We start from the raw sequence: 17,503 nt of genomic DNA on the forward strand, positions 1-17,503 counted from the left end.
TATATTATAAAAATAAAGCAAACTGGATGGAATATGGGGAAAAATGCACCAAATTATTTTTCAATCTTCAATATAGAAATGCTACCAAAAGAAATGTATTAAAACTTGTTACAAATGATGGAGTCACGCATGATTCACCAAATGATATTTTGAAAGAGGAAGTAAAGTACTTTAAGAATATGTTTTCATTTCAGGCTCCTCCATCTCCACTAACTGAAACTAATTGTATGTTTTTTTTTCTCCTAATAATAATGTAAAATTACCATCTGTACAGAAAGACTCATGTGAAGGCCAAATTACAGAGGAGGAACTGCTTGATGCAATTAAAGCCTTTAAGGATGGGAAAACTCCAGATCCAGTCCATAAAAAAAATTGGAGACCTCTTACACTTCAGTGTTGTGATGCAAAAATCCTAGCAAAATGCTTGGAGCATAGAATTAAAAAAGTATTGTCAGATATTATTCATCCGAATCAGACAGGTGTTTTACATGAACGATACATTGGAGATAATATAAGACAAGTACTGGAAACAATAGAATACTATGAAATATCGGGGACACCAGGCCTGGTTTTCATAGCTGATTTTGAAAAGGCTTTTGATAAAGTTCGACTGGAGTTTATATTTAAATGCCTACAATATTTCAATTTTGGGGAATCTCTTATAAAATGGGTTAAAGTTATGTATAGTAACCCTAGGTGTAAGATAGTAAATAATGGCTACATCTCAGAAAGTTTTAAACTATCTAGAGGAGTAAAACAAGGTTGTCCACTATCTGCATATTTATTTATTATTGCCATTGAAATGTTAGCTGTTAAGATTAGATCAAACAATAATATTAAGGGATTAGAAATCTGTGGCTTAAAAACTAAGGTGTCATTGTACACCGATGATTCATGTTTTCTTTTAAAACCACAATTAGAGTCTCTCCACAGCCTCATAGAGGATCAAGATACTTTTGCTATCCTCTGGATTAAAACCAAATTATGATAAGTGTTACGTATTGGATCACAAAAAAATGCAAATTTTACATTACCATGTAGTTTACCAATTAAATGGTCGGACGGAGATGTGGACATACTCGGTATTCAAATCCCAAAAGAAAGAAATGATCTCACTCCAATACATTTTTATAGAAAGTTAGCAAAAATAGATAAGATCTTGCTACCATGGAAAGGAAAATACCTGTCTATTTTTGGAAAAATCCCCTTGATTAACTCTTTAGTTATCACAGTTTACCTATTTGCTTATGGTTTTGCCTACACCTAGTGACCTGCTTTTTAAATGATATGAACAAAAAATATTCAATTTTATTTGGAACTGCAAGCCAGATGAAAATAAAAAGGCCTATTTATATGACAAATATGAATTCGGAGGGCAGAAATGATTAAATATTAAAGCATTAGACCTCTCACTAAAGGCATCAATCATACCAAAGTTATACTTAAATCCAAACTGGTTCTCTAGTAAATTGGTAAGAATGTCTCATCCTATGTTCAAGAAGGGTCTTTTTCCCTTTATTCAGATTACACCTGCCCACTTTCAGTTGTTTGAAAAGGAAATAATCTCTAAAATATCGTTATTTTTTAAACAAGCCTTAGAAAGTTGGTTGAAATGTCAGTTTAAAACATCTGAAAAGGCAGAAGAAATAACACAACAAATATTGTGGTTAAACTCAAATATACTAATTGATAAAAAAAAACGATTTTTCGAAGAAATGTTTAAAAATGGTATAATTTTAGTGAATGATATTATAAATAGGACTGGTGGAGTTATGTCACACATAAAGCTAACACAGACATATGGAAATGTCTGCTCTACCCAAAATTACAACCAATTAATTGCAGCATTACCACAAAAATGGAAGAGGCAAGTAGAAGGGGAAAAAGGTAAGGAACTTGTTTGTTGGCCCTGTATTAAAGAACATACATGGTTAAAGAAAAGTGTGATAAATAAAAACATATACCAATTTAATTTAAGGACCAAAAAACTGACAGCTGTGCCATATAAATTGCAAAATAGTTGGGAAGAGATTTTCGATTTACCCATTCCATGGCACATGGTTTATGAATTGATACACAAAACAACGGCGGATTCAAAACTTCAAATTTTTCAATTTAAATTACTATACAAAATTCTTGCAACTAATATAATGTTATATATATGGGGGATACAATCTTCCCAGCTCTGCAGATTTTGCTGTGAGGAGGCAGAGTCACTAGATCATTTATTTTGTTATTGTCCATATGTAGCTAGTTTTTCGTCACAGGTCCAGGAATGGCTGAAGAATTGCAACATTTGCCTAGAACTAACGCTGCAGATAGCAATACTGGGTGATTTGAAAAGCCATAGTCAATCAATCAATAATATAATAATTATTTTAGCAATAATGTTTATTTTTCATTTACAATCTGTAGTAGCTATGAGAATAGAAAGGTTCAATTGTTTTGTGAAGCATCACAGCACAGTTAAAAAATATATGGCAAATAGAAATCCAAAATGGATGATGTTGAGAGATAGATGAGAGGGGTTGAATGGAGCTGAAGGGTGGGACTAATACCAAGATAACCAATGTAAAACATACGGGGTTTGTAAAATGTATATAGGTTCAGAACTTTTGTGAAATAGCACAGTTACAAGTAGAAATCAAACTGGATGAACATCAGAAATAGAGGAAGGACTAAAAACAAACAAAAAGGAACTGTTGTAAAATAGATTGTATGTAAAATGTGTATAGTATGTATAAATAAAAGTGTTTATTAGTTTACTCCAATTGGGGAAAGGGTGGTAGGGTTTGGGGGAATAATAAAGGTATATTCTTAAAAAGGTATGTATGTCTATATAGGTATGTGTATGTAGATATGTGTATGTAGATATGTGTATATGTATGCATGCGTGTATGTATGTGGATATATATATTTACCAAAACAATATATGGGGGATTGGAAATGAGGTAGACAATTACATTGATGGGAAGCAAAATACACAGATATGGGATATAAACTCTTCAAATGCTTCAAACTAGATTTTTGGGGGGAATAATAAAGGTATATTTAAAAAAAGTGTGTATATGTATGTATGTATGTATATATGTGTTAAGATGAATGAATTGAAGGTAAAAGCCGAAGTGTTTTAGTTTACTCCAATTGGGCGATCGGTGGTTGGGTTTGAGGGGAATAATAATAAAGGTATATTCTTTAAAAAAGTATGTATGTCTATATAGGTATGTGTATGTATAAATGTGTATATGTATGTATGCATGCATGTATGGATATATATATATATTTACCCAAAAAATATATGGGCGATTGGAAATGATGCAGACAATTACAATGATGGAAGCAACAATCTTTCCGCAATATTAAGCTGATCCACCCCTAAATTAAAAAAAAATAAACAAGATTAAAAAAAAATGGTAACTATGAAACAGCTTCAATTCAATGAAGATATCAAATGTGTTCTTACTCGGCTACATTAACAATCAATCAATCAATACTCTGAACATATTAAACATCACAGCATTGTTTAAAGATAGTATCGTAGAAATCCGAAGTGGTTGGCCAAGTTGTTACGTTACAGCCTTATTCTGAAATGCATTAAAAAATATATATAATAATCTGCACACAATACCTCATAATGAAAAAGCAAAACAGGTTTTTTTTAAATGTTTGCAAATGTATTAAAGATAAAAAACAGATACCTTATTTATAAGTATTCAGACACTTTGCTATAAGACCTGAAATTGAGCTCAGGTTCATCCTTGATCATCCGTTTCCATTGATCATCCTTGAGAGGTTTCTACAACTTCATTGGAGTCCACCTGTGGTAAATTCAATTGAATGTATATGATTTTTAAAGGCACACACCTGTCTATATAAGGTCCCACAGCTGACTGTGTATGTCAGAGCAAAAACCAAGCCATGAGGTCAAAGGAATTGTCCGTAGAGCTATGAGACAGGATTGTGTAGAGGCACAGATCTGGGGAAGGGGACAAAAACATTTCTGCAGCATCCCCAAGAACACAGTGGCCTCCATCATTCTTAAATAGAAGAAGTTTGGAACCACCAAGACTCTTCGTGAAGCTGGCTTCCCGACCAAACTGAGCAATCAGGGGAGAATGGACTTGGTCAAGGAGGTGACCAAGAACCCGATGGTCACTCTGACAGAGCTCCAGAGGTCCTCTGTGTAGATGGGAGAACCTTACAGAAGGACAACCATTTCTGCAGCACTCCACCAATCAGGCCTTTATGGTACAGTGGCCAGATGGAAGTCACTCCTCAGTTAAAAGGTACATGACAGCCCACTTGGAGTTTGATGAAACCAAGATTTAACTCTTTGTCCTGAATTTTATTTATTTTTATTTTATTTTACCGTTATTTTACCAGGTAAGTTGACTGAGAACACATTCTCATTTACAGCAACGACCTGGGGAATAGTTTCAGGGGAGAGGAGGGGGATGAATGAGCCAATTGTAAGCTGGGGATGATTAGACAGCCGTGATGGTATGAGTGCCAGATTGGGAATTTAGCCAGGACACTGGGGTTAACACCCCTACTCTTACGATAAGTGCAATGGGATCTTTAATGACCTCAGAGAGTCAGGACACCCGTTTAACGTCCCATCCGAAAGACGGCACCCTACACAGGGCAGTGTCCCCAATCACTGCCCTGGGGCATTGGGATATTTTTTAGACCAGAGGAAAGAGTGCCTCCTACTGGCCCTCCAATACCACTTCCAGCAGCATCTGGTCCCCCATCCAGGGACTGACCAGGACCAACCCTGCTTAGCATCAGAAGCAAGCCAGCAGTTGGATGCAGGGTGGTATGCTGCTGGCTTGGAATGCCAAGCGACACGTCTGGATGAAACCTTGCACCATCCCTACGGTGGAGCATGGTGGGGGCAGCATCATGCTATGGGAGTGTTTATCAGCGGCAGGGACTGGGAGACTAGTCAGGATCAAGGGAAAGATGAATGGAGCAAAGTACAGAGAGATCCTTGATGAAAACCTGCTCCAGAGCATTCAGGACCTCAGACTGGGGTGAAGGTTCACCTTCCACAGGACAACGTCCCTAAGCACACAGCCAAGACAATGCAGGAGTGGCTTCGGGAAAAGTCTCTGAATGTCCTTGAGTGGCCCAGCCAGAGCCCGGACTTGAACCTGATCGAGCATCTCTGGAAAGACCTGAAAATAGCTTTGCAGTGACGCTACCCATCCAACCTGACATAGCTTGAGAGGATCAGCAAAGAAGAATTGGAGAAATGTACCAAATACAAGTGTGCCAAGTTTGTAGCATCATACCCAAGAAGACTCAAGGCTGTAATCGCTGCCAAAGGTTCTTCAACAAAGTACTGAGTGAATGGTCTGAATACTTAGTTGTATTGTCTTTGATGGTTTACATTGTTCTTTTGTTGTTTTCCTTTGTTCGGGTCTCTTTATTCTGGTCTATTTTCCAGTTTTTTCTCTTTATTGGTAGTTGGCACATCAGGTGTGTAGTTGATTGGTTGGGTGGGGATGGTGGTTTGGACAGGTGAGTGGCTTCACTGCATGTGGATCGTGTGTTTAAAAAAATCAATTATGATAAAAAATACAAGTACAAAAAAATACTCTGAACAGGTGAGTGATCGGATCACCGTTCTGGATTATGGGGCTCTGAAAATCCATAAGAACAGCAAGGAAGACGCGGGACAGTACCGCTCCGTAGCCAAGAACAGCTTCGGGATCGCCAGTCCAAACCAATCTCCATAGAAGTACAGGGTAAGCCTTCTCCAAACCAAGTCTCCACAGAAGTACAGGGAAAGCCTTCTCCAAACCAAGTCTCCACAGAAGTAGAGGTAAGTCCTTCTCCAAACAAGTCACCATAGAAGTACAGGGTAAGTCCTTCTCCAAACCAGTCCCCATAGAAGTACAGGGGTCGCCTTCTCAAAACCAGTCTCCATAGAAGTACAGGGTAAGTCTTCTTCAAACCAGTCTCCATAGAAGTGCAGGGTAAGTCCTCTCCAAACAAATCTCCCTAGAAGTATAGGGTAAGTCTTCTTCAATGACCTTAATACAGCCTAGTTTGCATGACAGACCACTAGGTGGTGCCAGACAACACTACTCCTGAACCTAGGTGGTGCCAGACAACACCACTCCTGAATCTAGGTGGTGCCAGACAACACTAGTCCTGAACCTAGGTGGTGCCAGACAACACTAGTCCTGAACCTAGGTGGTGCCAGACAACACTACCCCTGAACCTAGGTGGTGCCAGACAACACTAGTCCTGAACCTAGGTGGTGCCAGACAACACTACTCCTGAACCTAGGTGGTGCCAGACAACACCAGTCCTGAACCTAGGTGGTGCCAGACAACACTACTCCTGAACCTAGGTGGTGCCAGACAACACTACTCCTGAACCTAGGTGGTGCTAGACAACACTAGTCCTGAACCTAGGTGGTGCCAGACAACACTACTCCTGAACCTAGGTGGTGCCAGACAACACTAGTCCTGAACCTAGGTGGTGCCAGAAAACACTATTTCTCAACCTATGTGGTGAAAGAGAACACTAGTCCTGAACCTAGGTGGTGCCAGACAACACTAGTCCTGAACCTAGGTGGTGCCAGACAACACTACTCCTGAACCTAGGTGGTGCCAGACAACACTACTACTGAACCTAGGTGGTGCCAGACTACACTACTCCTGAACCTTGATGTTGAAAGACAGTACTTCTCCTGAGGATTACATGTCAGGAATTGTGAAAAACTGAGTTTAAATGTATTTGGCTAAGGTGTATGTAAACTTGTGTAAGGTGTATGTAAAGTTTACATACACCTAGTTTGGAATCATTAAAACTCGTTTTTCAACCACTCCACCAATTTCTTGTTGACAAACTATAGTTTTGGCAAGTCGCTTAGGACATCTACTTTGTGCATGACACAAGCAATTTTCCAACAATTGGTTACAGACAGATTATTTCATTTATAATTCACTGTATCACAATTCCATTGGGTCAGAAGTGTACGTACAGTAAGTTGACTGTGCCTTTAAACAGCTTGGAAAATTCCAGAAAATTATGTCATGGTTTTAGAAGCTTCTGATAGGCTAATTAACATAATTTCAGTCAATTGGAGGTGTACCTGTGGATGTAAAATCAGCCAAGACTTCAGAAAAAAAATTGAGAGCTCCACAAGTCTGGTTCATCCTTGACAGCTATTTCCAAACCTCTTTAAGGTACCACGTTCATCTGTACAAACAATTGTACGCAAGTATAAACACCATGGGACCACGCAGCCATCATACCGCTCAGGAAGGAGATGCGTTCTGTCTCCTAGAGATGAACATACTTTGGTGCGAAAAGTGCAAATCAATCCCAGAACAACAGCAAAGGACCTTGTGAAGGTGCTGAAGGAAACAGGTACAAACATATCTATATCCACAGTAAAACGAGTCCTATACCGGCATAACCTGAAAGGCCGCTCAGCAAGGAAGAAGCCACTGCTCCAAAATCGGGATAAAAAAGCCAGACTACGGTTTGCAACTACACATGGGGACAAAGATCGTACTTTTTGAAGAAATGTCCTCTAGGTTAATGAAACAAAAATATAACTGTTTGGCCATAATGACCATCATTATGTTTGGAGGAAAAAAGGGGGAAGCTTGCAAGCCGAAGAACACCATCCCAACCGTGAAGCACGGGGGTGGCAGCATCATGTTGTGGGGTGCTTTGCTGGAGGAGGGACTGGTGCACTTCACAAAATAGATGGCATCAGAAGGAAGGGAAATTATGTGGATACATTGAAGCAAAATCTCAAGACATCAGTCAGGAAGTTAAAGCCTAGTCACAAATGGGTCTTCCAGATGGACAATGACCCCAAGCATACTTCCAAAGTTGTGGTAAAATGGTTAAGTACAACAAAGTCAAGGTATTGGAGTGGCCATCACAAAGCCCTGAACAGTGAGAGACAGAATAACAACAAAAAAATGCATGTCAAAAATGTTATAAATTGATTTGCATTTTAATGAGAGAAATAAGTATTTGACCCCCTCTCAATCAGAAAGATTTCTGGCTCCCAGGTGTCTTTTTATACAGGTAACGCGCTGAGATTAGGAGCACACTCTTAAAGGGAGTGCTCCTAATCTCAGTTTGTTAATTGTATAAAAGACACCTGTCCACAGAAGCAATCAATCAATCAGATTCCAAACTCTCCAAGCTCTCCAAGGATTTCATAGAAATCTGGAATGGGCTACAAGACCATCGTCAAGCAGCTTGGTAAGAAGGTGACAACAGTTGGTGCGATTATTCGCAAATGGAAGAAACACAAAAGAACTGTCAATCTCCCTCGGCCTGGGGCTCCATGCAAGTTCTCACCTCGTGGAGTTGCAATGATCATGAGAACGGTGAGGAATCAGCCCAGAACTACACAGGAGGATCTTGTCAATGATCTCAAGGCAGCTGGGACCATAGTCACCAAGAAAACAATTGGTAACACACTACGCCGTGAAGGACTGAAATCCTGCAGCGCCCGCAAGGTCCCCCTGCTCAAGAAAGCACATATACATGCCCGTCTGAAGTTTGCCAATGAACATCTAAATAATTCAGAGGACAACTGGGTGAAAGTGTTGTGGTCAGATGAGACCAAAATGGAGCTCTTTGACATCAACTCAACTCGTCGTGTTTGGAGGAAGAGGAATGCTGCCTATGACCCCAAGAACACCATCCCCACTGTCAAACATGGAGGTGAAAACATTATGCTTTGGGGGTGTTTTTCTGCGAAGGGGACAGGACAACTTCACCTCATCAAAGGGACGATGGACGGGGCCATGTACCGTCAAATCTTGGGTGAGAACCTCCTTCCCTCAGCCAGGGCATTGAAAATGGGTCGTGGATGGGTATTCCAGCATGACAATGACCCAAAGCACACGGCCAAGGCAACAAAGGAGTGGCTCAAGAAGAAGCACATTAAGGTCCTGGAGTGGCCTAGCCAGTCTCCAGACCTTAATCCCATAGAAAATCTGTGGAGGGAGCTGAAGGTTCGAGCTGCCAAATGCAGCCTTGAAACCTTAATGACTTGGAGAAGATCTGCAAAGAGGAGTGGGACAAAATCCCTCCTGAGATGTGTGCGAACCTGGTGGCCAACTACAAGAAACGTCTGACCTCTGTGATTGCCAACAAGGGTTTTGCAACCAAGTACTAAGTCATGTTTTGCAGAGGGGTCAAATACTTATTTCCCTCATTGAAATGCAAATCATTTTATAACAGTTTTGACATGCGTTTTTCTAGATTATTTTGTTATTCTATCTCTCACTGTTCAAATAAACCTACCATTAAAATTATAGACTGATCATTTCTTTGTCAGTGGGCAAACGAACAATATCAGCAGGGGATCATATACTTTTTTCCCTCACTGTATATATATATGTATATCTATCTACATGCTATATATATATATATATATATATATATCTATATCTATATATATATATATATATATATATATATATATATATATATATATATATATATACACAGTATATCTACAGTATCCTGTTTTTCAGGAGAATGTGTTTAGTTGTTTACCCAGTGTGTTGGTCAGAATGTGTTTAGTTGTTTACCCAGTGTGTTGGTCAGAATGTGTTTAGTTGTTTACCCAGTGTGTTGGTCAGAATGTGTTTAGTTGTTTACCCAGTGTGTTGGTTAGAATGTGTTTAGTTGTTTACCCAGTGTGTTGGTCAGAATGTGTTTAGTTGTTTAACCAGTGTGTTGGTCAGAATGTGTTTAGTTGTTTACCCAGTGTGTTGATTTTAACTCAGATGTTTTTCTAGCTGCTCTCTCTCTCTGTGTGTGTGTGTGTGTGTGTGTGTGTGTGTGTGTGTGTGTGTGTGTGTGTGTGTGTGTGAGAGAGAGAGAGAGGTATCTCGGAGTATCTTCACTTTCTCCCAGTCAGCTCTGGTATTTCTCTCTCTTTCTCCCCATTTGGGGGGAATCACTGTTTTATATCAGACTGACAACTGAACTCTGTAGATAACTTACAATACAATTAATGTTGAATCTGTATAAAAGCTGCAGGAAATGCATTGTTTTGATTTTTAAAGTAAATACTTTGCTGTGGCTCTTCAGCTCAGAGCCCAGTGACCCCCCCCCCCCATGCCCTCTACATGAAGCCAATGATTTAAGGCTGAAACACACACACACACACACACATCCAGCCACTCACACAGACCTCCCTGGTCTCCTCACTACTATGATCAGGCAATCACAGCAGCAAGGTCTCTTTACAGAGTAGAAACAATGGGTAGTTGCTTACTCTCTTTACAGAGGAACAATGGATTAATAACCTCTATTAATCTGTTCCTCCTTTGTCCTGCTCTGCTGCTGGTCAATGGATCCTGTCCCTTCCCTGTAGAGTGGAGGTAAAACACGGATCCTGTCCCTTCCCTGTAGAGTGGAGGTAAAACACGGATCCTGTCCCTTCCCTGTAGAGTGGAGGTAAAACACGGATTCTGTCCCTTCCCTGTAGAGTGGAGGAAAAACACGGATCCTGTCCCTTCCCTGTAGAGTGGAGGTAAAACACGGATTCTGTCCCTTCCCTGTAGAGTGGAGGTAAAACACGGATCCTGTCCCTTCCCTGTAGAGTGGAGGTAAAACACGGATTCTGTCCCTTCCCTGTAGAGTGGAGGTAAAACACGGATCCTGTCCCTTCCCTGTAGAGTGGAGGTAAAACACGGATTCTGTCCCTTCCCTGTAGAGTGGAGGTAAAACACGGATCCCCTCCCTTCTCTGTAGAGTGGAGGTAAAACACGGATCCTGTCCCTTCCCTGTAGAGCAGAGGTAAAACACGGATCCCCTCCCTTCCCTGTAGAGTGGAGGTAAAACACGGATCCCCTCCCTTCCCTGTAGAGTGGAGGTAAAACACGGATCCGGACCCTTCCCTGTAGAGTGGAGGTAAAACACGGATCCTGTCCCCCTTCCCTGTAGAGTGGAGGTAAAACACGGATCCGGACCCTTCCCTGTAGAGTGGAGGTAAAACACGGATCCTGTCCCTTCCCTGTAGAGTGGAGGTAAAACACAGATCCGGACCCTTCCCTGTAGAGTGGAGGAAAAACACGGATCCTGTCCCCCTTCCCTGTAGAGTGGAGGTAAAACACGGATCCTGTCCCCCTTCCCTGTAGAGTGGAGGTAAAACACGGATCCTGTTCCTTCCCTGTAGAGTGGAGGTAAAACACGGATCCTGTCCCTTCCCTGTAGAGTGGAGGTAAAACACGGATCCTGTCCCTTCCCTGTAGAGTGGAGGTAAAACACGGATCCAGTCCCTTCCCTGTAGAGTGGAGGTAAAACACGGATCCTGTCCCTTCCCTGTAGAGTGGAGGTAAAACACGGATCCTGTCCCCCTTCCCTGTAGAGTGGAGGTAAAACACGGATCCAGTCCCTTCCCTGTAGAGTGGAGGTAAAACACGGATCCTGTCCCTTCCCTGTAGAGTGGAGGTAAAACACGGATCCTGTCCCCCTTCCCTGTAGAGTGGAGTTAAAACACGGATCCTGTCCCTTCCCTGTAGAGTGAAGGTAAAACACGGATCCCGTTCCTTCCCTGTAGAGTGGATGTAAAACACGGATCCCCTCCCTTCCCTGTAGAGTGGATGTAAAACACGGATCCTGTCCCTTCCCTGTAGAGTGGAGGTAAAACATGGATCCTGTCCCTTCCCTGTAGAGTGGAGGTAAAACACAGATCCTGTCCCTTCCCTGTAGAGAGGAGGTAAGACACGGATCCTGTCCCCCTTCCCTGTAGAGTGGAGGTAAAACACGGATCCTGTCCCTGTAGAGTGGAGGAAAAACACGGATCCCTTCCCTGTAGAGTGGAGGTAAAACACGGATCCTGTCCCCCTTCCCTGTAGTGGAGGTAAAACACGGATCCTGTCCCTTCCCTGTAGAGTGGAGCTAAAACACGGATCCTGTCCCTTTTATGTAGAGTGGAGGTAAAACACGGATCCTGTCCCTTCCCTGTAGAGTGGAGGTAAAACACGGATCCTGTCCCTTCCCTGTAGATTGGAGGTAAAATACGGATCCTGTCCCTTCCCTGTAGAGTGGAGCTAAAACACGGATCCTGTCCCTTCCCTGTAGAGTGGAGGTAAAACACGGATCCGGACCCTTCCCTGTAGAGTGGAGGTAAAACACGGTTCCCCTCCCTTCCCTGTAGAGAGGAGGTAAGACACGGATCCTGTCCCTTCCCTGTAGAGTGGAGGTAAAATACGGATCCTGTCCCTTCCCTGTAGAGTGGAGGTAAAACACGGATCCTGTCCCTTCCCTGTAGAATGGAGGTATAACATGGATCCTGTCCCTTCCCTGTAGAGTGGAGGTAAAACACGGATCCTGTCCCTTCCCTGTAGAGTGGAGGTAAGACACGGATCCGGACCCTTCCCTGTAGAGTGGAGGTAAAACACGGATCCTGTCCCTTCCCTGTAGAGTGGAGGTAAAACACGGATCCTGTCCCTTCCCTGTAGAGTGGAGGTAAAACACGGATCCTGTCCCTTCCCTGTAGAGTGGAGGTAAAACACGGATCCTGTCCCTTCCCTGTAGAGTGGAGGTAAAACACGGATCCTGTTCCTTCCCTGTAGAGTGGAGGTAAAACACAGATCCTGTCCTGTCCCTTCCCTGTAGAGTGGAGGTAAGACTGACTGTCTTTCTCCTACGGAGTATTAGCAATATTCAGTCTTTCTTTATTTTATGTAAAGAGCCACTCTTCAGGCCTCTTACCCTTATTCTGGTGTTTCTGGATGATGTTTGAACGGCCAGATATACAATACGCCATCTATTACTGAGGGCTCAGTGTAACAGCTCCCAATGTGACCATACAGTGATCTCCTAATGTAATCATACTTTGTGTGTTTGCTAGAGGGAATGCTTTGTCCAGGAATTAAAACGGTATGTTGCTTCCTCTGGATCCCATTCAGACAATAAACACCGGGTCTATCCAAATAACTGTGTTGCTATGCAAACATTGCTCCATGGCTATGCTAGGCCATATAGGGCGAGTTTGATGTGAGGCACGATGAACACAAGACTCCATCAGTCAACATCTGGACTACATTACTACAGGGTTACACACAATCAGTCAACATCTGGACTACATTACTACAGGGTTACACACTCAGTCAACATCTGGACCACATTACTACAGGGTTACACACTCAGTCAACATCTGGACTACATTACTACAGGGTTAAACACTCAGTCAACATCTGGACTACATTACTACAGGGTTACACACTCAGTCAACATCTGGACCACATTACTACAGGGTTACACACTCAGTCAACATCTGGACCACATTACTACAGGGTTACACACTCAGTCAACATCTGGATAACATTACTACAGGGTTACACACTCAGTCAACATCTGGACCACATTACTACAGGGTTACACACTCAGTCAACATCTGGACCACATTACTACAGGGTTACACACTCAGTCAACATCTGGACCACATTACTACAGGGTTACACACTCAGTCAACATCTGGACCACATTACTACAGGGTTACACACTCAGTCAACATCTGGACTACATTACTACAGGGTTACACACTCAGTCATATTGACAATGAAAGTTTACATACGCTCACTGTTTTACACACACGCGCACACACTCAATGCTTTACACAAACACAGTATTACAAACACCAACTACTTTTTATTTAATTTATTTTATTGTACCTTTATTTAACTAGGCAAGTCAGTTAAGAAAAAAATCTTATTTTCAATGACGGCCTAGGAACATAGTCTTCCCTGTGGCTCAGTTGGTAGAGCATGGTGTTTGCAACGCCAGCATGGTGTGTGCAAAGCCAGGGTTGTGGGTTCGATTCCCACGGGGGGCCAGTACAAAGAAAAAAAATGCATGAAATGAAATGTATGCATTCACTACTGTAAGTCGCTCTGGATAAGAGCGTCGGCTAAATGACTAAAATGTAAATGTAACTGTGGGTTAACTGCCTTGTTCAGGGGCAGAATGACAGATTTGTACCTTGTCACTTCGGACACACACACCATGTTTTACAAACACACTCACACATTCACTGCGTTACACTACAGGGCTAGGGTTAGGGCCCATAGGGGGTTAGGGCCCATAGGGGGTTAGGGCCCATAGGGGGTTAGGGCCCATAGGGGGTTAGGGCCCATAGGGGGTTAGGGCCCATAGGGGGTTAGGGCCCATAGGGGGTTAGGGCCCATAGGGGGTTAGGGCCCATAGGGGGCTAGGGCCCATAGGGGGCTAGGGCCCATAGGGGGCTAGGGCCCATAGGGGGCTAGGGTTAGGGCCCAAAAGGGGGTTAGGGCCCATAGGGCTAGGGTTAGGGCCCATAGGGGGCTAGGGTTAGGGCCCATAGGGCTAGGGCCCATAGGGCCCATAGGGCTAGGGCCCATAGGGCTAGGGCCCATAGGGGGCTAGGGCTAGGGCCCATAGGGGGTTAGGGCTAGGGCCCATAGGGCTAGGGTTAGGGCCCATAGGGGGCTAGGGTTAGGGCCCATAGGGGGCTAGGGTTAGGGCCCATAGGGCTAGGGCTAGGGCCCATAGGGGGCTAGGGCTAGGGCCCATAGGGCTAGGGTTAGGGCCCATAGGGGGCTATGGTTAGAGTTGCGCACTACACAGGGAATGCATTGCCATTTCAGACAAATACTATTTCCAATTGATTTGTTTTGTAGAGTTACCAATTAAAATTCTCACTCATTAACTGTACATTTCAGCATTCTCCCTCATTAACTACACCAATCAGCATTCTCCCTCATTAACTACACCAATCAGCATTCTCCCTCACTAAATACACCAATCGCTATTCTCCCTCACTAAATACACCAATCGGTATTCTCCCTCATTAAATGCACCAATCGGTATTCTCCCTCCTAAACTACAGTCTTATTGTTCATATGTTGTGTTTGTCTTTCAGATTTAAAGAAAGATCAAGTCACAAGTAAGTGTAGATGTATTTCCTGTTCTTTGAAAATACAGTATAAAAACCTGTATTTCTAAAGGACATTGTTTCCAATACTATATTTCCAGCTTGCAGTCTGATGCTGATGATTTATCTGAACAGCAACGTGTTACAATGACAAAAGGAAGGTTCTACCAAGGACCAGTCAACATCACCAGCTCTGGTATCCCCTGTCAGAGATGGAGCCAACAGGTAAATCACTGTGCTGGTTAACACTGTAACACACTACACACACGACACACTACACACACTCTAAGAGGTAAAACCCTCTCAGTAATGGAACTGTAAAAACAACGCAGAAGGCCTGGGATGTGTTCTAAATAGCAACTTTTTCGCATAGGGCTCTGGTCATACCTCTCATACCACTGGGATCCCACAATATCATACTGACCTCTCATACCACTGCGATCCCACAATATCATACTGACCTTTGACCTCTCATACTGCTGGGGTCCCACAATATCATTACTGACCTCTCATACTGCTGGGGTCCCACAATATCATTACTGACCTCTCATACTGCTGGGGTCCCACAATATCATACTGACCTCTTTTACTGCTGGGGTCCCACAATATCATACTGACCTCTCATACTGCTGGGGTCCCACAATATCATGCTGACCTCTCATACTGCTGGGGTCCCACAGGATCATTACTGACCTCTCATACTGCTGGGGTCCCACAGGATCATTACTGACCTCTCATACTGCTGGGGTCCCACAATATCATTACTGACCTCTCATACTGCTGGGGTGTGACAATATCATTACTGACCTCTCATACTGCTGGGGTCCCACAATATCATTACTGACCTCTCATACTGCTGGGGTCCCACAATATCATACTGACCTTTCATACTGCTGGGGTCCCACAATATCATACTGACCTCTCATACTGCTGGGGTCCCACAATATCATTACTGACCTCTCATACTGCTGGGGTCCCACAATATCATTACTGACCTCTCATACTGCTGGGGTCCCACAATATCATTACTGACCTCTCATACTGCTGGGGTACCAAGGATCATTACTGATCTCTCATACTGCTGGGGTCCCACAATATCATTACTGACCTCTCATACTGCTGGGGTCCCACAATATCATACTGACCTCTCATACTGCTGGGGTCCCACAATATCATTACTGACCTCTCATACTGCTGGGGTCCCACAATATCATTACTGAGCTCTCATACTGCTGGGGTCCCACAATATCATACTGACCTCTCATACTGCTGGGGTCCCACAATATCATTACTGACCTCTGTTATCTCTCTCTTTTTTCCTTTCCCTAGAATAAGCTGTAGACCACACTATCTACCTAGAGAGTTTTCATCTGTATTTTCGTAGCTGTCTAAATACCACAACAGACCGAGGCTGGCACTAAAACCTCACTCAATGAGCTGTGTTCCGCCATAAGCAAAAGGAAAGTGCTCATCCAGAGGCGGCGCTCCTAATGGCCGGGGACTTTAATGAGGGAAACTTAAATCAGTTTTACCTAATTTGTATCAGCGTGTTAAATGTTTAAACAGAGGGAAAAAATTCTTGAACACCTTTACACCACAGACGCGTACAAATCTCACCTTCCATTTGGCAAATCTGACCTTAACTCTATCCTCCCGATTCCTGCTTACAAGCAAAAATTAAAGCAGGAAGACTCGGTCTATAAAAAAGTGGTCAGATGAAGCAGATGCTAAACTTCAGGACTGTTTTGCTGCACAGACTGGAATAAGTTCCGGGATTCTTCCGACTGAGCAGTAAACCACATCAGTCACTGGTTTTATCAAATAAGTGCATCGAGGATGTCGTCTCCACAGTGACTGTACGTACATACCCCAACCAGAAGCCATGGATTACAGGCAACATTCGCACTGAGATAAAGGGTAGAGTGGCCGCTTTCAAGGAGCAGGACTCTAACCCGGAAGCTTATAAGAAATCCCGCTATGCGAAACATCAAACGAACCATGAAACAGGCAAATCGTGCTACACCGGCTCCAACGCTCGTCGGATGTGGCAGGGCTTGCAAACTATTTCAGACTACAAAGGGAAGTAGAGCCGAGAGCTGCCCAGTGACACGAGCCTACCAGACGAGCTAAATAACGTCTATGCTCGCATCGAGACAAGTAACACTGAAACATGCATGAGAGCATCATCTGTTCCGGACGACTGGGAGATCACGCTCTCTGCAGCCAATGTGGAGAGCTGAGATAAACTTGGATTAGCTAACACAATGTGCCATTGGAACACAGGAATGATGGATGCTGATAGTGGGCCTCTGTATGCCTATGTAGATATTCCATTAAAAATCATCGGTTTCCAGCTACAAAAGTCATTTACAACATTAACAATGTCTACACTGTATTTCTGATCAATTTGATGCTACTTTAATGTACAAAAAATGTGGTTGTCTTTCAAAAACAAGGACATTTCTAAGTGACCCGAAACTTTTGAACGGTAGTGTATGTGAGAATGCTATTCATTTACTACAGCTAAGTGTTCAACACTCTAGTGCCCTCAAAGCTCATCAATAAGCTAAGGACCCTGGG

General features: G+C 43.0%; 1 pseudogene; it reads left to right on the plus strand.

The window, feature by feature from the left end:
* LOC115148358 (muscle, skeletal receptor tyrosine protein kinase-like) overlaps window positions 1-17,503 on the plus strand; it is a 46,964-nt pseudogene that overhangs the window by 17,740 nt on the left and 11,721 nt on the right.

This window comes from Salmo trutta, chromosome 15 (assembly GCF_901001165.1).
Source record: "Salmo trutta chromosome 15, fSalTru1.1, whole genome shotgun sequence".
Classification (NCBI taxonomy): domain Eukaryota; kingdom Metazoa; phylum Chordata; class Actinopteri; order Salmoniformes; family Salmonidae; genus Salmo; species Salmo trutta.